This window comes from Orcinus orca, chromosome 13 (assembly GCF_937001465.1).
Source record: "Orcinus orca chromosome 13, mOrcOrc1.1, whole genome shotgun sequence".
NCBI classification, from domain to species: Eukaryota; Metazoa; Chordata; class Mammalia; order Artiodactyla; family Delphinidae; genus Orcinus; species Orcinus orca.
Genome location: NC_064571.1, coordinates 60,109,035 through 60,133,876, shown reverse-complemented (window position 1 = coordinate 60,133,876; position 24,842 = coordinate 60,109,035). Strand labels below are relative to the sequence as shown.

The window sequence follows — 24,842 nt, the reverse complement described above, 5'->3', positions numbered from 1 at the left end:
CTTCCAGAAATGGAGGTGGAACTTCTTAAAGTAGAAACTGTAGAAGCGCGAGACAACTGTTGGAGACACGTTGATTAACGTGTCCAGCCGACAGCTCTGCTACTGAGAGAGAGATTTGCTGACCAGCAGTGTCAGTATCACCTGGGAGCTTGTTAGAAATGAGGAATCTCAGGGCCCAGCCGGACCTACTGAATGCAAATCTGCTTTTTTTTTTTTTTTTTTTTTTTTTTGCAGTACACGGACCTCTCACTGTTGTGGCCTCTCCAGTTGCGGAGCACAGGCTCCGGACGTGCAGGCTCAGCGGCCATGGCTCACGGGCCCAGCCGCTCCGCGGCATGTGGGATCTTCCCGGACCGGGACATGAACCCGTGTCCCCTGCATCGGCAGGCGGACTGTCAACCACTGCGCCACCAGGGAAGCCCCGAATCTGCTTTTTAACAAGATTCTCCAGGTGATTTACATGTACAATAAAAAACTCTCTTCTAGAGGGAGTAATAATTATCTGGCTCAGGGATATTTTTATAATAGATAAGATGTTGCATCCGAAGGTCAGTGGGAAGCACATACAGGGGAAGGAGAGAGAGCACGTATTGTTGGAAGGGGGTGGCGGGAAAGCCAGGAGGCAGGGGAGGTTGGAAGAGGAAAAGTGAGATTGAATCTCCATGAAAACACTTTAAAATCCATAATAGAAAAAAACATTCTGTACCTACGTTATTATACCTGCACCAGAAATCTCAAAACAAGTTCACCCCGCTTCGCCCCAGTGAACAGAAAGCAATATCTCCATGTGTCATAGACACACAGCAGGTGAAATATTGGATGCAAGGCTTGTGTTGCAGGGGGCGGTATTTGTGAGGCAGGCAGACCCAATCCTGGCAATCTACCACTTCCCTCTGGACACTCTGGGCTTCACCATCCCTCCCCCACCCCTGGACATCCTTCACCCTCAGTTCACTGTCCCTTCTCCCACGTAAGGACTTTTAGCAACAGTACATGGTGTACTGGCTCTCCAGAAACAAACATAAAGCTCTGATTTGTAGTGTTGGCCAATTTCCATAGTATAAATACTCCCACCATGGCTGATTGTGAGCTGCCATGAGGTTAACTGAACACGGGGTTGGGAGGTGGCACACACTGGCTCCAGCGCACCCCAGGAAATAAAGGGTCGAAAGGACACAGTAGAGTGGTTTACAGCCTTCCTAGAAGTGAGGGGAAGAACGTCAAGTTGATGAAGACCTGGAGCGCTTGCTTTAACTTCAGCTACTATGATTCCAAAACATAGCTATCATCTCGTCCAATCTGTGGCTATTTTTTTCGTTTTGTTTCTAATTTTTTTTGGCCATGCAGCCCGACCAGGGATTGAACCCTTACCCCCTGCAGTGGAAGCGGAGTCTTAACCACTGGACTGCCAGGGAAGTCCCTGAGGCTGTTTCTTAACTTCAACTTTATTGAGAACGTCCTTATGTTGTAGCTTTAAAAGAACCAGAAGCTCAGCTGGAGAAAACGTTTGAGGACAGTCAGAATGACTTACAGTCTATATTTACCAAAGCTTCTTTCATTAACATTATCGAGGCTCTGGGATGCTCACACCCACCTTTCATGGGCACACCACACCCCATTCTTCCCTGCCTGAGTGTAGTCCTAATGACTCCCACTCAGCTCCCTCAAGTGTCACACACCCTGCTTCTCTGGCCGGAGTTCAAGCCCTCACCTGGTTTCCTTGAATGCCATCTAAGCGCTGCACACCTGTCTTTCCTGGGAGGTTTACAGCTGGCGCATAACTCCCTTCCCTTGGGGATATTAGCAGATAATGTATATCTGTCAAACTTGCTGTAGGTACTGGCAGGCAGCTTAGACCTCTCCCCCTGCCCACAAGCACTGCCATGGGGGCTCAATGTTGGGTCTCTCAAGGCCTGATCCAGGGACCCCATCACCGCTGGGCACCCCCCAAACTCCATAACCATTGCTTTCTGTTTGGTGCAGCTCTGGGCCAGCTGAAGCACACTCTCCTCACCTTTACCCACAAAGTGCACACCTGAATTTCGCATAACTGCTCTGGTTGCCCACCTTTCTCTTCTTCTTGGAAAGCATCCAGTACTAGGAATCCAGCTAACTACAGACAGCCCAAATTAATGCTTCTTAACCTGCATGAAAAAGAATTTTTTGTAACTTTCTCTTTGGTGTTGGTGTCTAATCGATGATAACTTTCAGGAAAGAAGCCCTTCTACTAGCAGGTTAAAAGTATTCATTTTTTGCAGCCCTAATATCTGTTTGAAATGTAACAGCTTGTTTGTTCCTCTCCCCAAATGAATGCACCTTCATCTTTAGATTTATGATTTAATTTTTATTTCTTCTAAAATAGAGACAGAAGTAGTGGAAGTTCCTATATCTCTAACTGTCAGAGCTTCTCTATGATTTCTTGGCCAGTCACCCAAAGCAGCCTCTAGTTGGGTTTATCCCTTTTAATTCTCATTCTCTCTCCATAGTGTTTTCTCCTCTGAGCACATAAACACATCACTACCCTTTCTTCCAAAGTCAAGGCCAGCTTACATGAAGGGGAATGGTTGACTCTGCCAGTAAGTAGCACTCTAGGTGGCTCAGCTAACTCACCACAGTTTGGGTGTCTTTCCAGGTTGGCGGACACACCAGGGCCAGAGATCAGTGTGTCTTTCCTGCCAACAGAGAACCTTACTTCACCCTTTGAGTGTTCCATTCAGAGTGGAGGTCAAAGGTCTCCAGACTAAAAAATGCCTTTAACTGAAGCCCAAGTTATGCAGGAAGGAGTCCCAGCTTCTGCTGTTAGGCCCGAGAGGCTGACCATGGAGCATCCTTGACCTTTCTCTGCCTCCCAGAGGTCCCGTGAACTGGGGTCCAGCGTGTCCTCTAACCCCCCACGGAGCTTCCTCGTGAAAGGCCTCTGCTGAGTTTGCAAGGACACAAAAATGGAAATGCCCGAGGGGAGAGATTTTTCCAAAGTTCTTGGTTGTCGGAGAGATGAATGTCATCAAATGGCTCTGAAAGAAAAGCTGAAAGAGATCAACATTGTAAGCCGTTGGGAGATTAGACTGTCCAATCGACTTGGTTCAAGATGAGGCAGAAGCCAGAGCAGAGATAATTCTGCACTGGAATTGCTAGCATTATGAGCAAGGTTTCAGGGAACTTATCAGGAAAGGTTAACTTGAATGGGCACTAATGAGTTGATGACTCAAATCCAGGAACAAGTAAGACCATAACAACCAAAAGCATAGAGGTGAGATGCTATGCAATTATAACATCCCCTAGGGACAGGCATTGGGCTGCAGGATGAGATTGGCTGACCCCTGCCCAGTGAGCAAATGATGAGGTATTTAACTAAAATGTGGACTGTGAATATGCCCAGAAGAATTCTTAATGCATGCACTTGAAAACTTTAGCTCTCTCTCTCTCTTTTTTTTTTCGCGGTACATGGGCCTCTCACTGTTGTGGCCTCTCCCGCTGCGGAGCACAGGCTCCGGACGCGCAGGCTCAGCGGCCATGGCTCACGGGCCCAGCCGCTCCGCGGCATGTGGGACCTTCCCGGACCGGGGCACGAACCCGTGTCCCCTGCATCAGCAGGCGAACTCTCAACCACTGCGCCACCAGGGAAGCCCTCTCTCTCTCTTTTTTGTTAAAGCCCTTTTTTGGACAAAGGACTAAACTAGATGTGGGCAGATCTTTAAAATGCATAAGATCGGGTCTACCTGAGCCTTGTGTATTGTAGGTACTCAGAAAATGGTTTATTGATTATAATGTAATAGGGCTCATCCCCTGTCATGGGGCGGGAGCGGGGGCTATGGCCAGGGTCTTTAAAGAGTGAGTGATAGTGACAAATGTTCAGAATGTCCCACAGCGGTCTATAGCGCCCAGTCCACAGATGGGCTGCCCCTCTGCTAGGACAGGGCTTTATCAGTTTATTCCAAAATGGGTAAATGTTGAGTGTTCCCTTGGCCTTAGAAGAGGTAAGACATAGCACAGGGCATTAAACATAGTACAGGGCATTAATGTAAGTCTTCAGTTCAGGCTGAGGGGGTCAGATGTGTGTATTAACATATATTTCGAAATCAGGAAAGCAGTCTTTCCCTTATCCTCCCCACTTCCAAAATTATCTTTCCGAGATATTCTCTATTGTTTTCCCAGTGCAGTTAGGTCGTAGTTTGCCTTATAAGGAATTTTAGAGTTTTAAGAGCTCTCACTATAGGAAGTTTTTCCTGTTGTTCTGCCTGAGTTGCCTTCTGCTTAATTTTAGTTCATTATGTCTGTAAAGACAGAGAGGGTTTTATGGGGCAAAAAGCCCAGTCATCATGGGAAGAATGAATCATTTCAAGAACAGTGAGATGGGCGCAAAGGCAAAGACAGCTGAGGGGCAGGAAGCTGGGGGTGGATGGGTTATTGAGAACAGCATCAAAAGTCTGTCTTTTCTCTCTGTTACTCCCACTAGGGGGTGCCCAGCATTCCAGAATAATCACTGTTACTAGGAAGTTGAGGTTTGAGGCGACATTTCCTCCTAATAGAAGGGCAACAGCTGATCCAGGTTTCCTGCATCTCTGCCCTGATTTGAGAAGCGATCTGGGGGTGGGGCATAGGGAATACAGGGATTGGGATTGAGGGGAGGGGTCTCAGATCGGTAAATACACGGATGCCACTCAAGCATTTGAGGATTCTCAATCCGTGGAAACCTCTGGCGATATCCTGGGTTCTCTAGGACCCACTGGTCTTAAAGTCATTGGCTGGAGTAATTATGGATCAGAAAAGTCCTCCTGGGCCCAGGAGAGGTGACGATATTTCACCCCTGGGGCTAAAGAATTTATGGTAATAAGAAATGAGCAGGACTGAGAGATTGGTTGCAGACCAGGGATGGAATAAAGATCAAAGATGAGGTGAGATTCTGAAACAGAGTGGGTAACCGGTATGGATGAAGGTCAGGGAGAGGCGAGGGTATTTTGAGGGTCTCAAAACATCTAGGCCCTCAGAACGGTCACAGCATAACTTTTAGTTATGAATGGTTTTGTGAAAAGAAAATGGAACTTGGACTTTGGTAGACAGGAGTTCAAATTTCAGCTCAAGCATTCAGTAGTCATCTGACCTTGGGAATTTTCGAAAGTTCTCCGATATCTTACTTTTAAATATATTTTTTATTGAAGTATATTTGAATCACAATGTTGTGATTTTTTAAATTTATTTTTTATTGAAGTATAGCTGAAGTACGATGTTGTGCAACATCTTTAATCCTCAATTTTCTCATCTTCAAAATGGGACTAATGATACTAGGGCTACTTGAGACTTTAAAAGATATAAAGGCATATAAAGCACTGAATAAATCTATTTTCTCCCTTTTCTTTTTTCCCATTTGGAAATGGCTGAGGGCAAGGAAAGGAGATATATCTATTCCTTCAGTTCTTGTACCCCAAGATGTAGGATATCAGGACTGCAGCCCTGAGGTCAGAGGGTCCTCTCGGGCCTCTGGGGTTTTCTGCACCACAGAACTTCAGTGAGTGCTCAGGACACGCTGCAGAAGTCCTGCCCTCTTTGACCCTGTGGACCAATCCTCATACTTTGCAGGCTTTTGAGCCATAATTTTAGAAACCAGCCTCCACCTAAATTTATAGCGGTCACCATCTGGTCCTGAGGCCTTCAGTCTCCGAGAATTAAACTATCTTGCCCACACAGAGCGCCAAAGCCTGGCCTGGAATCCAGGTATCACCAGTTAGTCCATGTTAATATGACAATAATTCACAGTTCTCTCAGCACAGTTTTACAAAGTATGGGCCACAGACCACCTGTACCAGCATCAGCAGGTGGGCTTGATAAAAAATGCAGATCCTTGGCCTCCTGCCAGACCTGTGCAACCAAGACTCTCTAAAGTTTAAAAGCAAAGGCGTAGAAAGTTAACCAGTCCCAGGTTACACTTTTACATGGAAACACAATGCCTTAATCCTCCAGAGTGCTCTTTTGTAGAGGAAGAATGGGGCTCTTCAGCAGACTTCTCCTTGCTTTGCAAATCATACCGTACAGGTGTTTCTGACGCTGCTTATTTATAGAGCCAAGTCTGCCCCTAGCCACTTACTTACTTCCCCTGGAACTTCCTCAGTGTTGGAAACATCACTGTGAAGCTCACAGACCATTTCTGTGGACACCCGATGAGACGGTGTGATTCAGAAAGGTCACTTTGATTCTCTCCTGAGCCACGGTGAAAACCTGGCTTCCTGTCAAGGCAGTGGGGGAGGGGAGAGTGTTCTGGTTCTTGTTTCTGAGAATGGGGGAGGGGGCCACCAGGATAAAGGTTGATCACCAGCTGCCCCTTCCTTTGCATTGACAGCGCACTTGCTGCCAATTTAGCAGTGCTTAGGCTGAGGATTGGGGCAAAAATTAGACCTTCCTCTAAAGCTGTGAACTCTGATCTCTCAGTCTAGAGAGAGCTGGGCTGTGGACATGTGAACAGACTCCACGAGCTTCCTCCTGACAGCAAGGCCTGCATGAGCTGGCTTTTCAGAAGGAACTTGTGACTGTGGATCACTCTCCAGAGAGACAAAGCTTTTCAGACTTAAGAGAGACGGCAGTGGCAGCAGCCTCTGCATTAAGTTTTGACCAGCTCTTACGGCCCTCTGAGTTACGGTTCACCCTGACCTCTGGGGCATCCCTGCACTGCAGAACTACAGCGGCTGTTCAGGGCATACTGGGAGCTGTGGAGAAATTTTGCAGTAAGGATTCACATCAGCTTCAAAGAGCCCAGAATGAGCATTAAAATGCTGCCAGGAAGACAGTTGTTGCTACGTTAAATCTCTGGGGGGACAAAGTGGGAAGCGAAGGTTAGTAAAATAAAACAAAACAGGTCATGGTTGTGAAGCAACCTGTCCTCAGTACCTAACTACATGGAGCTGGTGTCGGCCTCTTTCTGAGAGGGGCTGTGTCCCTCCCTGAACGGGATACTGATAGAAAAGAGCTCCGCCACATAAAGCATCCTTTGCACCCTCCCAATCGATTCTTTCCCTTTTTGTTTTCTAGGAACAAGAGGATTCATCTGACTTAGCTGGAGATGGCTCCCTTCCCCATTTATTGTTCCATTCCTAAAGCTTCCCTCCTACCAGGCTCAGTGAGAGCAGATGGGAAGAGGCACCCACCTCAGAGGTACAAGTTCACAGATACAGAGCTACCCCTCTGCTGGGCCCGAGGCAAAGAAAACTCCCAATGTCTTTCTTGTATTCATTGGGTTCTGCTGAACCTGGAAAGGAAATAAATTCCAAAGGCAGGAAATGACCCACAGACCATAACAATATGTGAAAAGCCAAACCGGTGCTTCCGTCGCTTTATTTCAAACCATTCTAATCTGCGTCCCAGGAAGCCTAACCCATTACCAGATGGAGATCTGTTTTCAGATGCCTCTCGGCATCTGCCACTCCTGGCTGGTGACGTTTGCGCATTTCAAGAAGGTTGCCACTCCTGGCTGGTGACATTTGCACCTTTCAAGAAGGCAAGCCTGTCCCGATAGCTTCAAACTTCCAGAGAGGTGCAGCCCCAGGAAAGTCCTTGGGTCTCTGGCTGACAGCACCAGGCATCTCATGTGCTTCATTGTAGCTGAACTGTTGCTGACCTCCAGCCTAGAATGCTAGCACACCGAGTCTGTTCTTGAAGACTTGCAGAATCTGAAATCACAAAGCCCCGTGTTGCCAGAAAAGGCTGGCTCCCTCGCCTGCTTCCTAATCCCTTCTCACCAGGCTTTCCTAAAGAAACCTGATGAGTCAGGAAGAAAGAAAACGTGTCTGAGACAGAGCTGGGGTTAGGCTGGTCTCTCTCATCACTTCTGAAAGTTCCTCCTGTTTCACTGTGCGGGGCATGTTTGGGGATTCGGTTGTGCTTTTCCTGTTTCCTCCTCTATGAGCTCTCCCTTTGAGGACCACTTCATTTACCACTCACGAAATCAGCTTGGCAAAAGCGGGAGGCCCTCTGATGAGGAATTCGTCACCGCTGCGAGGAGGTTTTGACTTCACTTTTGTCCCCAGGAACGTGGCAAGGAAAAACTCCCACCTCGACTCCCAGGTGGAACCATCATTCAGTTGCTTTGTTCTGGCCTGGGGGCCTGTGTGTTTCCTAGGCCCTTAATTTTTACTGAACGCCCTCCATCAGTCTTCCCACTGAAAGCTGTGTACCAGTTAGGTTTTAAACCCAGTGAGGTAGCTTCTGGGATACCTTGCTTCAAACAGGTATCCTGCTAATCCCTTCCCCAGGTAATCAGAAAGTAGCTATAGTTGAAATGAATAATGTGCCCAACTCTTTCAACACTTTCGAAATGTTAAACAGATTAAAGTATAAAGAATCCAATATATTTGTTGACATCTGGTTTATAGAAAATCTCCAGCAAGAAGGAAGGGGGGAGTTCAACATCAGGCTGGGTGAAATGGGAGCAGCAGTGAAGGGCACTGCTCTCCTGCGTTCCGGCATCAGATACCTGTTCTGGAGTCCCAGTGGCTCTGTGCCGCTATCTACAATTGTGTGCTGTTTATTATGAAACATGCTTTAAAAAGTATATTCTGATAAGCTTGGATTTATCCTTGGCGATGGAATGTAGTTTCCATTACAAGACAGTAGCTTAATATCAGAGGTAGGTGGTATCAACTATATGAAGGTGGTAATAGACAGTAGATAAAAGAACATAGGGGATCTTTATGAAAAGGAGTGGGGAGAGAGAGATGCAGAGAAAGAGAAAGGCTTTTTTGTTGTTGCCAGGAAGAGACAATCTTGCAGGGAGTGTAAGATATATGAGTCTCTCTCTTTCTCCCCTTGCCTCTGCCTATGGAAAAGGAGCCAGGAAAAGCTAGAAACAGGAGACAGAGGGAGACCATCTCTCCAAATGTTGGTACCAGCCAAATAGGATAAATTGTTCATATTATGATGATGACGACAACTATAATGATGAAGAGAACATATAGACCCAGATGAAAAAAACAAAGGCTTTGATTTCAAGCCATGCTTAAGTCCCAAAGTACTCCTGTTAGAGCCATTTACATGACCCAAGGGACAGGAATTTAGGGTGAGTGAAATAAATATAATTGGATAGAAAAATCAGGATTAGATTAAAATGTGATTGAGAATGGTTAAAAATTAGGAGAAAGGTACCAAATTCTACTTATTTTTGTACTGCTTTCAGTCTTGATCTAATGATCTGTTAAAAGATAACATCATGAGTTAAAAACTGTATTCTGTTTTTTAAACTGAGGTATAACTGAATGTAACATTTTATTGGTTTCAGGTATACAACATCATGATTTGATACTTGTATATATTGCAAAATGATCACCATGATAAGTCCAGTTAAATCCATCACCGTACATAGTTACAACATTTTTTTCTTGTGATGAAAACTTTTAAGATCTGCTCTCTTAGCAACTTTCAAATATGCAATATAGTATCACTAACTATAGTTACCACACTGTACATTTTATACCCATGACTTATTAATTTTATAACTGGAAGTTTGTACCTTTTGACCTCCTTCACCCATTTTGTCCCCCGCCCTCACTCCCCCAGGAACCACCCATCTGTTCTCTGTATTTATTTATGAACTTGTTTAAAAACTGTATTTTTATTTAAATGTATAACAGAGCAAAAGATTTTGTTCTGTTCTCCGAGACACATATTTGGTATGCCTGGCCATTGGGAGCCTTCTCATCCTCTACAGCCTTTACTGAGACAAAGAACAGAGGATGGAATAGACAGCTTCTTGAGTGCTAGCAGTGAAAGGTCAGAGTTATAACATGACAGTAAATGTTATATTCTGCTTAATCCCAGCTTTAACAGAGGTAGTTGCTAGACACTTAAAGTGGGTGCTTATATTTTACAAATGGGAGAATAGAATCAAAAATGGAAAAAGAATAGAGCCAGGAATCACAAACTATGCGCTAGGTGCCCAGGACACCACAGCAAACTCACGGACATCCCGTGGCATAGGCTAAATGTTGAGGGAGATGTGGTGATGCTTGACATCTGTTGGCCACCAGGTGAGCTACTTGGTCAAGATTGTTCACAGTTTCAACATTAGATTGTGCTGCACTCCTTTCAAAGATGTCTTATCTTTGAGAAGCTGGATTTTCAGCAGCTGTTATAAAATGCAAGTAGTAAGTGAAAATCAGTGTGAACACGAGGTGAATAACTGGTGGTGTCTATACAGGTTCCAAGGTTTGAGAGACAATATTCAATGCCTGGCATACATATCCTTTTATAAATAACTGTGGTTAAGAACAAAATAAAAATATTTTTTCTTTCAACTTATGTGTATTATATTTTCAAATGGCTAAGTTGTTGGGAACTTTCTACTGGATAAATGAGATTTATGTTAGGTTTTTTTTTTTTCTTTTGGCCTAGGAGCTCTGTGAAAAAATTACTGAGACACTAAGATGCTGTGAATTGGGAAAGTTTGGGAACCTCAAGATTAGAGCTATACAAACTGTCTCAAAGGGCAAAGGTGGATTTTAATGGCTTAAGCTCAATGGTGAGTATAGAAAAGTGATTCTATTTATTTTCCCCCAGACCATTCAGGGCACTGCTCACAGTAGTTCCCCTGTTTCCACATAAAATGAACATTCTTAGTCTGAATGATTTTTTATTAATGGAACTATTTGGTAGACTATTAAAAGTTGTCTTGTACAATGCTTCTCAAACTATCTTCCAACCTGTCATGGACTATGTGATAACTTGTGTTAACTTGGCTAGGCCAGGGTGCCCAGATATTTGGTCAAACATTATTCTGGATGTTTCTGTGAAAGTGGTTTTTTAGATGAGATTAACAGCTAAATCAGTAGTTGAATAAAGCAGATTGCTTCTATAGTATGGGTGGGCCTTATCCAATCAGTTGAAGGCCTTAATAGAACAAAGACTGAACTCCCCTGAGCAAGAAGGAATTCTGTATATATAAACACACACACACACACACACACAAACACACACATATCCTGTTGATTCTGTTTCTCTGGAGAACTCTGACTCATATAGATTGATACTTTTAAAAAAGGCAATAAAAATAAACTTTTAGGAAAACAATCATATGCTTAAATATTGTGGAAATGTTATAAAAGTTTCTAAATGCTTGCTTTCAGTGTCCATATTTAGTTTCTCTGATTAGTAATAGTCTGATTAGTAATAGTAATAATAGTCTTTTGTAAATAAGTTCATTTGTATCATTTTTTTGATTCCACATATAATTGACATCATATGATATTTGTCTTTCTCTGTCTGACTTCATTTAGTATGATAATCTCTAGGTCCATCCATGTTGCTGCAGATGACATTATTTTATTCTGTTTTACAGTTGAGTAATATTCCATTGTACATATATACCACATCTTCTTTATTCATCCATCTATTGATGGACATTTGGGTTGCTTCCATGTCTTGGCTATTATAAATAGTGCTGCTATGAACTATTGAACTGCTATTATAAATAGTGCTGCTATGAACTATTGAACTGCTATGAACTGAGGTGCATGTGTCTTTTCAAATTAGAGCTTTCACCTTTTCTGGATATATGCCTGGGAGTGAGATTGCTGGATCATATGGTAACTCTATTTTTAGTTTTTTAAGGAACCTCCATATTGTTCTCCATAATAGCTGTACCAATTTACATTCCCACCAACAGTGTAGGAGGGTTCCTTTTCTCCACGCCCTCTCCAGCATTTATTATTTGTAGACTTGTTGATGATGGCCATCGTGACTGGTGTGAGGTGATAACCTTATTGTAGTTTTGATTTGCATTTCTCTAGTAATTAGTGATGTGAGCATCTTTTCATGTGCCTGTTAGCCACCTGTATGTCTTCTTTGGAGAAATGTCTATTTAGGTCTTCTGCCGTTCTTTGACTGGCTTGCTTGGTTTTTTTTTTTGATATTGAGGAGGGGAGGGATAAATTAGGAGTTTGGGATTAACAAATACACACTCCTATATATGAAATAGATAAATAACAAGGTCCTACTGTATAGCACAGGGAACGATACTCAATATCTTATTATAACCTATAATGGAAAAATAATCTGAAAAAAATACATATTCTTACATATATAATACATATTATATATATATTCTTTGATATATATAATATGTAACTGAATTACTTTGCTGTACACCTGAAACTAACACAACATTGTAAATCAACTGTACTTCAATTTAAAAAAAAAAGGGTAGGGTTTCCCTGGTAGTGCAGTGGTTAAGAATCTGCCTGCCAATGCAGGGGACATGGGTTCGAGCCCTGGTCCGGGAAGATCCCGCATGCCGCGGAGCAACTAAGCCCGTGCACCACAAGTACTGAGCCTGCGTGCCACAAGTACTGAGCCCATGTGCCACAACTACTGAGCCCATGTGCCACAACTACTGAAGCCCGTGTGCCTAGAGCCTGTGCTCCACAACAAGAGAAGCCACCGCAATGAGAAGCCCGCGCACCGCAATGAAGAATAGCCCCCACTTGCCACAACTAGAGAAAGCCCGCGCACAGCAATGAAGACCCAACACAGCCAAAATTAAAATAAATAAAATAATTTTATTTTTTAAAAAGTGTTTAAAAAAATGTAAAGTAAAAAAAAGTAGATATTAACAGCTGCACTTTATAAATAAGGGGCACTTTATAAATAAAATCTTCATGGAGATAAAAGAAACTGCTTGGAGAAAAGACCTCATGGATGGGTGACTCAAAGCCCCCCACCAAAAAAAAAGAATTTATGAAACACATTTTGTGTAGCATTGATCTCATAAAAATGTAAATGCATCTGTACACGCACACATGTATTATTTACTTTTTATTTTGAACTAATTTTAAATTTACTGAAAAGTTGCAGAACTGGTACAGAGCTTTCCCATATCCCTCACCCAAGTTTCCCAATTTTAACTCTATACAACCGTAGTACAATTTTCCAAATGAAGACATTAACATTGGTACAAAACTATTAACTAAACTGCAGAGATTATTCAAATTTCACCAGATATATTTTAAATAGTGAAGTCACTACTCTAGGATGTGCAAATTTAGTAGATTCTGGGCCAGAAGATTTTTGCAGAATGGGTTGAAACTGTTGCTTTATTTTGTTTGTAGATCAGCCAGCTGAGAATAGAAAAATTTGACAGCAATTGTGGATTGTTCTATAGAAGAATATACAAACCACAGACCTCAATTAAAAACATCTCACATATTGATCGAGCCAGTACTGCAATTCCTAAGCTTGACTATCATTTCTGCCAGAAATAACAAATCCTTTTGTATTTAGAGAGATTAGTCACTTAATGAAAAAATGCATTGAAACATGATGCTTGAATGTGAATCTGAAATGGTGTGCATTTTTGGCCAAGCGATTGTTTTCCATCTCTTCTGTAGTCTTTTATGACCTTTCATAGGTAGAACCCACCTTATCGGCTTTTTGGGCCCCTACCGTAACGACTTCACAGATGTCTGTCATGGCACCTGTAACAGTTGCTGTAATTTGGGTAGGTACCTGCTAAACTGTGAGCAACTTGTGGGCATGACTGTGTCTTGCTAACCCTGGTAGCTCAGTGCCTGGCCTAATACCTGAAGCATAGCAGGCCTGCAACACATGCTCGCTGAAGGAAGGAAAGAATGAATTAAACACACAATAAGTTCACATCAACATTTTTTTCCTACCTGATCTTGTTGGGAAAAGAGCCTGTAACTCGAAATTATTCTAGTGAAAAAGACAATGGCGCATATATATTAAAAAGGAAAAGCTTTCAAGGGCCTTGTGTTTGAGAAACAGGCTTTGAATGCCAGGTGTGACTTACAAACTGAATAAAGAATATCGCTGTTACAAACAGCACAAGTGTCTGGGTGCTGACTCACTTTATTCCATAGATGTATTGTACTCTGCAGGTAATTTTATCCACCTGAGTAAAACTCGATTTCCACTTAGGCTGATGTGTTATTAATAGTTATCATTATTATTCAGCATTTCTACAGTATGTGTTTTCAAAGAGTTATGTTCCTCATTCTTAATGAGCTATGCAGACAGAGGTAATGACAGGTAATCTAGTCTCCCATGTAGCTGGTATTCAGTACATTGTTACTGACTGATTCATTACTGAACTCAGGGACAGGTGGGTGCAAACTTGGAGGAGGAAAGCCTCCCTCATTTTTACTCGGAGGAAGTGTGGGGAGTTGGGGGCAGGCAAAGGGTGGAGAGGGAAGGAAGTAGGAATTCCTCCCAGATGGGAATGGAGCAGCCTTCTGAATCCCTGACCCACTTCAGCAATCCTTAGGGCCCTCTGGAATTACAGACACATCATGTTTATTTGCCCTGTGAAGGAGTATCCTTTGGAATCAGAGCTGCTGTTTCTTAGGAACAAACTTGTTTAGGGATTGCTTTTATGAGTCTGGGGTCAGTGGTCAGCATTCTACTTATGCTTATATCACCTGATTATAAAACTGGGAAAAACAAGATACCAAGAAACATTTATAGAAATTCAGAACATAAAAGCTGATTAGGGAGATATTCTCATAGGAGGTGTTGCAGTTATGGTAGGGTGACTAGCAACAAGGAAAGTGTTGATCCTAAGGGTCCCTAGTGGCCAAGCACAGATGAAATATGTCTTTGAGAAATGGAGAGGAGAAGAAGTTTGCCTTCTATTTGTTGGAAACCTCACTGCCTCCTCGAAGCCCTGCTCAGTGGCTTGCTCTGGTTCTGTCAGTTGAGAGATGGAAGGATGTTGACAATGGGGGTTGGAATTAAGCTTGGGTTGCTTGGCTTAAAAAGTAATGTATTAGGTCTCTGGTAAGTACTCAGAAAATCCTTCCTCCTGCCTTTTATCTTTTTTTTTTTTTTAATTAGCACATGACATTTGTGTACTTTGGTCTCATTGAGCAATGACCACAAATATTTGTCCGGAACACAACTTGGAAGAAAGGAAAGTTGAGATAAAAATACAGACCTTTCCTGGCACTTGGGTTGACTGGGAGAATTATGGAAAAGCTCAGGGAAATGTGCTGCCATAAACTCAAAAATCTACTTTGTCATGGGCCTGGCAGGCCAGGTTAGCCTGGAGCCATACATGAAGGCCACCAGGGAAGTAAAAGAACCAGCCTGGAGCTCTCAGAAAGGTGTCAAAGCAGATTTCTCTTCTCTTGGGTAGAAGCTCAGATCCAGAGACTGCTAGGAGGATTAAATGAGATGATGCCTGCCAATGAGACTGACACACAGCCTGGCACCTAGCAGATGCTCGCGACAAACTGGATTTCCTTCACTGCTGTGACTTCATAAGGCCTGGGAGTGGGTGTCTGAAGACACTGTGTCTCAGACGATGGCTTCAAGCCATGTTGGTATTCTACACTTTAGAAAACACTGGAAAGTTGGACTCGTGCAAACTCCAAATTCTTCCATTCTGGTTGAGATGAGCCATAGCTAGGGATGCAGCTCAGTTTCTTCATTTGCAAAATGTTATGGTTCTGGGAAATAATCTTGTGACCTGAATGAGGAAACATACCTGATATCATTTCCTCAGATAATAATTGGTCTGGATTTCAACTCAGAAGAGAACCCTAAGAACTCCCACCCACAGGGACTACTGCTATTTCTATCTGGGGCAAGGATCCAATCTCTGGGATACCTGAGCTAAGATTTCTTGGTAGTACCGTACCAATTTCTCACAAATATTTGGCTTGGAAGCCTAAACCAGGGAGAAACACAGAGCTTTGATCCCAGCTGCTTCATTCTCCACCAGCATTGTCATAACATCGAGTCCTACCATTTGTGACCACCTCGTGACCAGGCAGTTCTTCCTGCATCATCTCCCTGGCCAAAAGGCAAGTCCCTGGCCACGTATCCTTTTTAGCCCCTTATCCCACTGTGGTGCTGCATGTTCTCTCCTCATGCTTTTATTTTCAGTCTCTTCTCAACTGGATTCTTCTTGTCAGCTTTAAAGCATACTCAAGACTCCCATTGAGAGTGGAGTGGGATGAGTGGAGACAACCGTATCCCAACCGTACATTCTTCTCAAACCATCACATTCTCTTCTCCCCTTTCTAGAGACTTCTAGAAAGAATATACTTGTGGACTCTATTTGTTCACTTCCCACTCACTCCTCAGGTCACTGTCAGGTTGGGTCCTGACCCATCAACCCAACCAAACAGCTTGTGCTGAGGTTCTTCCTCTTCCCTGACCTCCCAACAGTGGTCCACCCCGTTCACCACTCCTCCGCCTGCAACCACTGTCTTTTCTTGGCTTCAGTGACACAAAACTTTTCTGGTTTCCTCTATCTTCTCTGACAGCCAATTTGCTATCTCCTTTGTAGCCTTATCTATTCTTCTCAAGTCAACAAATATTAAAACACCCAAGGCTCACTCCTGGACACTCTTCTCTCCTTATTCTATATTTTATTCATGCCAAAAATGTTTCCCCAGCCTAGATCTCTCCTCTGAGCTCTAGACCCACGTATCCAACTTCCTACTTAACATTTCCACTTGGGAAGTCTCACAGACATCTAAAATGTAACACATCCAAAACCAAACTCTTTTCTTCCAATTTTACTTTTTTAAATTGAAGTATAGTTGATTTATAATGTTGTGTTAATTTCTGCTGAATAGCAGAGTGACTCAGTTATACATATATATACACATTCTTTTTTTATATTCTTTTCCATTGTGGTTTATCACAGGATATTGAATATAATTCCCTGTGCTGTACAGTAGGACCTTGTTGTTTATCCATCTTATATATAGTAGTTTGCATCTGCTAGTGCCAATCCATCCCTCCCCCATGCCTCCCCCTTGGCAACCACAAGTCTGTTCTCTATGTCTGTGAGTCTGTCTCTGTTTCATAGATAGCTTCATTTGTGACGTATTTTGGATTCCACATATAAGTGATATCATATGGTGTTTATCTTTCTCTTTCTGACTTACTTCACTTAGTATGATAATCTCTAGGTCTATCCATGTTGCTGCAAATGACATTATTTCATTCTTTTTTATGACTGAATAGTATTCCACTATATATATAATACGTACCTCCTCTTCTTTATCCATTCATGGACGTTTAGGTAGCTTCCATGTCTTGGCTATTGTGAATAGTGCTGTTATGAACATAGGGGTGCATGTATCTTCTTGAATTATAGTTTTGTCCCCAAACCAAGTTTTTAATCTCCCCCCGGCCCCACTTCAAATCTCTTCAGTGCTCCCTATCTCACTGAAGGGTTAAGCAGGCCAGAACCTGGGAGTTTCCAGGACCCTTTCCTCTGCTTTACCCTTCACATTCAATTTTGCCTTCTAAACCTCTCCTGAATCCATACTCCTCTCCCTTCGTCCTTTCCCACTATCCTAAGCTACCACCATCTCTCACCTAGATTGCTGTAAAAGCCTCCTTACTGGTCTGTCTGCAGCCATTTTGACCTTTGCCTCTCACAATGTATCCAGAGTGATTTCTTCACCTGATCTTCATGTCCACCCCCACGCCACCTGAAAATGGTTAAAATACTTGAATGCCTTTCCATTATTTTAGGGTACAATATTCTTAACAGGCCCTGCACCCATACAGCTCTATCTCAAACCATGCTCCACCATGCTTCCTGCACACCAGTCACTCTGGTCTTCTTTCACTTCCTTTTACTTGCTATGCTTCCCCTCCCCAATTGCTTTTTGCCCCTTTTCATCTTGTAACTTCCCCCCTTTCTTCAAATCTTAGCTCAGTCATGGCTTCCCCAGGGCTATCTTCCCTGACCTCTATATCCAGGGCAAATCTCTACCATATGACCCTGGGTACTTTTCCTTCATATGCTGATCATGGCTGTAATTTTATATTTATTGGTATAACTATTTGGTTCAAATAAACTTCCCACTGACTGTAGACTCCATTAGGGTAGGGACTTTGCCTGGTTTTCTGTGCCTAGAGCCAGCACAGTGCCTAGTACATACATAGAAGATGCTTGGGAAATGCATTTGTTGAACAAATGAATGAATGAATAAATAAATGAACATGGACTTTTGTTTACTGTAATTCCTTTGGCTCCCTTTTCTTCTGACTGTTTCACCCATGCCCTATCTTTTATCTAGTCATTGGAACCTCAATCATGAATTTGGTTTACATGTCCAGTGCCATTGCTGGGTCTCCTTTCTATTATTGGTAAGGAAACTCATGAGATTCTGCATAACCTTTGGACGGCATCCTCCTGTGGACACTTCCTCTCCTGCACTAATTTTGTCATTATCAAGATTCTGTTCAGAACTTCAGACTTAGGTAATAAGAGAGTACCACCTGAGGGGGGCAATCTCCCACCTAGAACAATAAGATCATGGAATTGCAGGGAACCCTTGGTAATCATTTAGTTTAATTTCTCAAGTGAAGCAGACATCCTTTCTGTACCACTTCTGACAGATACTAGTAGCTAATGTTTATTGAGCATAGACCAGTTACTGTCTTAAGAACATTGATACAGATGAACCCATTGAATCCTTTGTAACCATAAGGGTACAGTTACCATCATGCATCTTTCATAGATGGAGAAATAGTAGAATGCCTGTCTAAGTCATACAAGTAGTAAGGGGCACAGTCAAGATTTGAACCCATTGTCAGGCCATTGTCAGAACCAGAGCTTTTAGCCACCGTGCTATACTATGCTACCTTTGTAGTTAGCCAACATTTATGTGGACACTTCCAGGAGTAGGAATTCACTCCACTGTGAACTGGATACTAGCCATTTTTCCTAGTTCCAGCCTCTAAAACTATACAGAATACCCTGCTCCAAGTTCCATAGACAGTCAGTCAAATATTTTCAAAGACTAAGAGTAATTTTTTTCTGTTCATAAAAATAACATATGCTTATTGTAGAAAACTTGGAAAAGTTCAGAAGAGTATAAAGAAAATAAGAATCCTTGATAACCAAGGAGAAAATAAATGTTAACTGCCAAGAATCCATTAGTGTTTTGTTGTTGTTTTTAATATCTATATTTCATTAAGGGCCCATGTAAAACCTGTGTCCAGCCAAGACACCTAGTTCTCTGTCACATGACCTTCCATCAAGCCAGATTTTTTTCCTTTATATAAAATCCTAAATGTAAAATTTTACATTTATCCCTTATAAACTATATTTTGTTTGTTTTGATTCTTTCTTCCGTACTACTGAAACTCTTTGAATCTAGATTCTGCTACCTAATAGGTTAGCCTTCCAGCTTTGTGTACCACATGATTTTGATAAAAGGGCTTTCCAAATGTTTATTCTAGGAGTTGATAAAATGTTGAGCAAGGGGCTTCCCTGGTGGCGCAGTGGTTGAGAATCCGCCTGCCGATGCAGGGGACATGGGTTCGTGCCCTGGTCCGGGAAGATCCCACATGCTGCGGAGTGGCTGGGCCCGTGAGCCATGGCCGCTGGGCCTGCGCGTCCCAAGCCTGTGCTCCACAACGGGAGAGGTCACAACAGTGAGAGGCCCGCGTACCGCCAAAAAAAAAAAAAAAATGTTGAGGAGGGAAGAGCCCTGTGATATTCTATTAGAGCCCTCCCTCTGGCTTCACATGAGTCTTTTCATCAATCATTAGGATGGCTGCTCAAGAAAATACAAATCAGTGATCACTTCTCAATTTCTAAGTGCTCACAAGTCATCATTTAAATACTTCATTCTGGAACTTTCCTGGAAATCCCTGTATGCCAATCTGTTACTTCAGACTTTTCTCTGCAGTGGAAGGGGCTGTGTGTAGACAAACTGGCCCTGACTAACATTTAATGGGGCTGAAGAAATTATCCCACGGGTATACATTGTCTTATTCTTTCTACTTCAGGAGATCAGCTTCCTGTCAACATACAGGAAACTGGAAAGCTGCAGGCTAATAATACAGCCACTGACAGGAAGATTGTTGTTTAGATTGCTCTTCCAGATTTCTCAATTGAATAATTTTGGTGAAGAATGACTGCTTCATATTTTTTTTATGACTTGGATCGACTTCAAGCCTACCTGACTTTATATAGTACATGGGCTTCTTCCATGTTGCATATAAATTTTTTGGGTGGAAGTCAAATTCTACCTAAAATGTACTACTGTGGGAATTTCCTTTTTAAGGCCATCTTGTAGTGAGACATTTTATAAAATCAGAGATTCTTCAGTGATTTATCTCTTTGGATTTTAAAAATCAGAGTTGTTTACAGCAAAGCAAAATGATGCTGCATATTTCTTTACTTTTAGAAATGTCGGGTAACATTTTTTGTGATTGTCACTCTGAGCAAATAGGATTGGGAAGATCTTGGGACTGCCCGGCAGCCAGCTAATGAGTGAAACCCGAGCCTCTGTCTTAAGTCACATTCTCACCTCACCATTCCCTGGTACACTCCTACTGATGGAAGATTGCTTCTTTTGATTCCCCTGATTGATGATATTCTCGTTTTCCGACTGTCTCCATCAATAACCCAAAGAGAATTACATCGAAGCATCTTCTCTGAGTGTCCTCCTGTCACTCAGCTGCAGGGGGTGGGGCTGGTGGTCGTGGCATCCGTCACACATCTGTGTTCCTCGTTCCCTGGGCCTGGAGCTGTGTGGAGGCCAGAGCCTCAGCTTGTTCACCTCTGGGTCTCCATAGGACTAGCCAGAGCCTCCCAGGAAGTGGTGTCACCACATATTCATTGACTCAACGATGACTCCCAAACTCGAACAGGAACCAGCTGCAGGGAATACCATGGGGCCCACCCTGTTGTCACCAAGGGGGACCATGATGGGTTTAGACTGGCTTCCTGAGATTGCCCTCCCCTGAACTCCTGCAGTATTCTGAGGCTCACTGGTCCTTAACCAAACTTCCTTCTTTTTCTCTACAGTGTGTGTATGTGTGTGCAAGCATGTATATGTTGTTTATACACATGAATAGTCTGTCTAGGTTTCTGTGTGTAGTATGTCTCCAAGGCAGCTACTGTGCCTTAATCATAATCCCAACCCCTAACCCTAATCCTAACCCCAATAACTTTAATCCCGACTTTGATCCTAGCCCTAAATCTCAAATCCCAGAGCCTAACAAAGATCCCTCCTCATAGTCAGTCTTTAATAAATGCTTGCTTTTTATTGTGAATATTACTATGATCTTAATATAACTAAAATCACCAGAAACTAAAACAGCCATACATTTTCTATGTTGTATTATTCAATGAGAATTTAGAATGAGCATCCCCTGACATCGAAAGAGCCAGGAGATTAAGATACCTTGAGTATAAATTTTCGTGTTTAGTAAGTAACTCAGCATCTTATCGCTGACAGTTAATCTATATGGAGGAGTTCAGCTAACCTTGTCAGTTAATTGGAGTAGCCTCTTGATCAAGACCACACCATTTGCCAATAAAGCATGTTTAAAATGTGGTCTCTTTCTAGTTTCCATCCTCTCATCACCCTGATTTCATAGGATAATTTTATAGATAGCTTAAAACAAAATAATATAAATGAATCAATTCATTTAACTAGAACCCCTTAATATCCTACTTTTAGTTCCATGACCAGCTACCTAATTTGTGGGACCCAGTGCAAGATGAAAATATGGGGTCCCTTGTTATTAAGAATTTCAAGATGGTGACAGCCGAGCACTAAGCCCAGTGCACGCCCGTGGAGCTGGCCCTGCGTATTTTACAGATGGGGGACCCTAGGTCTAGAAAGGCATAGCAAGACACTGCCAGGCCCCCACTGATGGGTGCTGGAGAGATGGTTAGAACCTGGTCACTGGACAGTTGGAAACTGCTCCCACCGCTTGGTTTCCCATTCATGGGCTTCTCCCACTACCCAGCGTCATCACGGTTGGGCAGCTGGGGTACATACCGGTGCTGTCAACTGGACATTCTGCTCTTAGCACTTTCATTAGTTGTTCCAACCCTTAGCCTGATTTCTTTCTTTTTTAAAAAACTATTTTCTATTTATCTGTTATCTATCTATATATCTATCATCTACCTAGATATTTGGCTGTGCCGGGTCTTAGTTGCGGCACATGGGAACTTCGTTGCCGTGTGCGGGATCCTTGTTGCAGCAAGCGGGATCTTTAGCTGCGGCATGTGGGATCTAGTTCCCTGACCAGGGATCGAACCCCGGGCCCCCTGCATTGGAAGCATGGAGCCGTAGCCACTGATTTCTTGCCTAACTCCACACCTGAGCTAACTTGCCTACAGCTGCCCCTCATTGTCAGCATGACCTCTTCCACCAGTTTTCTTGAAAACTCTGAGGAAATTTTGTGAGATGCTGGTGGAAAGAAAGCTGATGAGAGACATTTTGCAGATTGGATTGCTGTCCTTGGCTCTCAGAAGCAGAAGGGATGCATTTCTTCACAGCGAGTTTCTCCTCCCTTCCCAAATCCCAACATACACTCATTCTTAAGTGCATGTCTTGCATGTCTTGCATGTCCTACATGTCTTGGCTAAAACAGCCTCAGGATAGGTTCCTGAATACATTGGATATTAATAAAGAGAGGGTAAGAAATTCCATTTTGAAAGTGTTTCAAATAGAAAATATTTTACGTCAATCCCTGGGAAATCAATTCCCAATCTCTGGCTCTATCTTAATTCAGCCCCATCTTGAATTAACCGCGTCTGTTGTTTGCCAGAATTCCATGGACTTGAGAATGTGTTAAAGAATTTCATTTCCTTCTTTCTCCCCAGAGGGACTGCAGAGTCAGTGACTGTAGGAATTCAGACCCCTTTACTGTGCCAAACTCCCCCAAGCCACAGACATTGCATTAACTTCGGAATGTGGCCAAGCCAGTCCCTTTGAGAAGGAAGCACTGCTGCCCTGAGCTGGCATCTGTGCTGACACAGCCTTGCATCTAGCCCACAGGCTGGGTTTTGAGTGTATTAGTAAAATTCAAGCAAGCCTGAAGATACCTTCAATTCAAAAAAACCAAGAATAGCCAATTTAAAGAAAATCAGGGTGGAGGGTGAGGGATGGAAATTTCACATTATTTCTACATAACAGATAATGAAACAGGTTCCAGGAGATTTTAAAAGAGTCTAATTAAAATTATTTATATAGGGCTTTCCTGGTGGCGCAGTGGTTGAGAGTCCGCCTGCCGATGCAGGGGACGCGGGTTTGTGCCCCGGTCCGGGAGGATCCCACATGCCGCGGAGTGGCTGGGCCCGTGAGCCATGGCCGCTGAGCCTGTGCGTCTGGAGCCTGTGCTCCGCAACGGGAGGGCCACAACAGTGAGAGACCCGTGTACCGCAAAAAAAAAAAAAAAAATTATTTATATAATTTCACATTTCCCCCCTCCAAACTTTTAGACAGGACTGATAGCCAAGCCAAAGCCATCAATTTGATGATGGCTGTGCACAGTTGATAGGCAACATTCCTGTGAGTCCTCCTTGATGACAGGGAGCACCCTGGGGAAATACCCAGCAAATGGAAGACACAGTGGGGTCCTTAAGGCACTTCTCTGTAAGGGGGTAGATAAAATAAAGACACAAAGGCAAAGGAACACTTTAATAATGATATAAGATAAGCTACTATGGACCAAGTGCAAAAAACAGACATGCTACTTGTGGCAGTGAGGAGCAAAATGAAAGGATTAGGTCAGTGAACCAGGGAGGGCTTCCTGTAGGAGGCACCATTCAAAGCAGAGTTTTGAAGGTGGTCTGGGTGAAGGGAAGAGGAGGGAGGGCTATCTCTCTGGGAACTGAGATGATGCTTGGATTATCTAGATGACAAGTCTGCTTTTTCCCTTAATTATTGTATTTTATCCATCACATATTGTGTTCTAAATGATTCAGACTGCTCTGTCTGCATAGACCTGATCTCCAAGGTATCCTTGATTGGATGCGCAGGTATTTGTAGTTAGACTGTAAAGTGCCACATAGAGTGGGAATGTATAATGTGAAACCTTAATTCTGGATAAAAATGCCAAGATGTGAACTATGCTGCTTCCTTTTACTAATTACTCATTTCTGACAAAAAAGCAGGAGGCTTAATTCACCCTAGGGCAATTTAAAAACACTCTTGTCAGTTAATTCACTCCCACCCTTGCTCCCCAAATAGTTTTTTGCTTTCTCATTTAAATCATTTTAAAAGTTATATCTTTCTTTCTGATTCATGACTGTGTAAATCATTTAGCTAGTTAATCAGGATAAAATTAACACTTTTCTCTAAGGCAAATTTACTTTGTTCTCTCTGGGAATATAATACTTAGAAAAGAGCTATAGATTACTTGCTATAAATGTGGGCAACTTACATGTGCATTTCGTGTATGTCTCGATCAGTACCTTCCCCATAAGTGAGCAAAAGACTTTCTCTACCAAGTAACACAGGCATCAGTTAAAACAGGAATTTAGATCCTCATCCACAGGATTATAAATCATTAAGCTTCACAGATCTGATCGACGACGGGGGCTGGTGGAGACCTCCTCTTGCTTCATAGCAATCTGATTGCTCTTGCTCCGTATCATCTTTCTAAGAGGACTTAGAATTTGGTTTTAGGGCTTCCCCGGTGGCGTAGTGGTTGGGGGTCCGTCTGCCAATGCAGGGGACGCAGGTTCGGGCCCCGGTCCGGGAAGATTCCACGTGCCGCCGAGCGACTGGGCCCTGTGAGCCATGGCCGCTGAGCTTGCGCTTACGGAGCCTGTGCTCCGCAACGGGAGAGGCCACAACAGTGAGAGGTCCGCGTATCGCAAAAAAAAAAAAAAAAAAATTGGTTTCAAACGGCTGTCAGAATGATTCCCCCCTTTCTTAGGGCATTCATTAGAAAATAAAATACGATATAATTAACAAACCAACTTATACGCCTGCTGTTCTGACTTGTTTTAAGTGTTATTTCTACTTACCAACAGTTTCCTGTCAGCATCCTGCTGTTTCTTTAATATGAATTCTGCACTGGGGAAGAAAAAAACTCGGCATTAAAATAAAGCCCTGACTTTT

General features: G+C 42.9%; 1 long non-coding RNA gene across 3 annotated transcripts in view; it reads left to right on the top strand.

Moving 5' to 3' along the window:
* LOC125960792 (uncharacterized) overlaps positions 1 to 24,842 on the top strand; it is a 143,838-nt gene that overhangs the window by 66,658 nt on the left and 52,338 nt on the right. For 2 of the 3 annotated variants that reach the window (XR_007470801.1, XR_007470800.1), the window contains exons 5-6: positions 7,021 to 7,143; positions 10,375 to 10,501. This is a non-coding gene — a long non-coding RNA (uncharacterized LOC125960792). Of the gene's footprint in view, positions 1 to 7,020; positions 7,144 to 10,374; positions 10,502 to 12,230; positions 12,535 to 24,842 lie in introns of those variants that run through there. The other variant, XR_007470802.1, reaches the window with a different exon arrangement.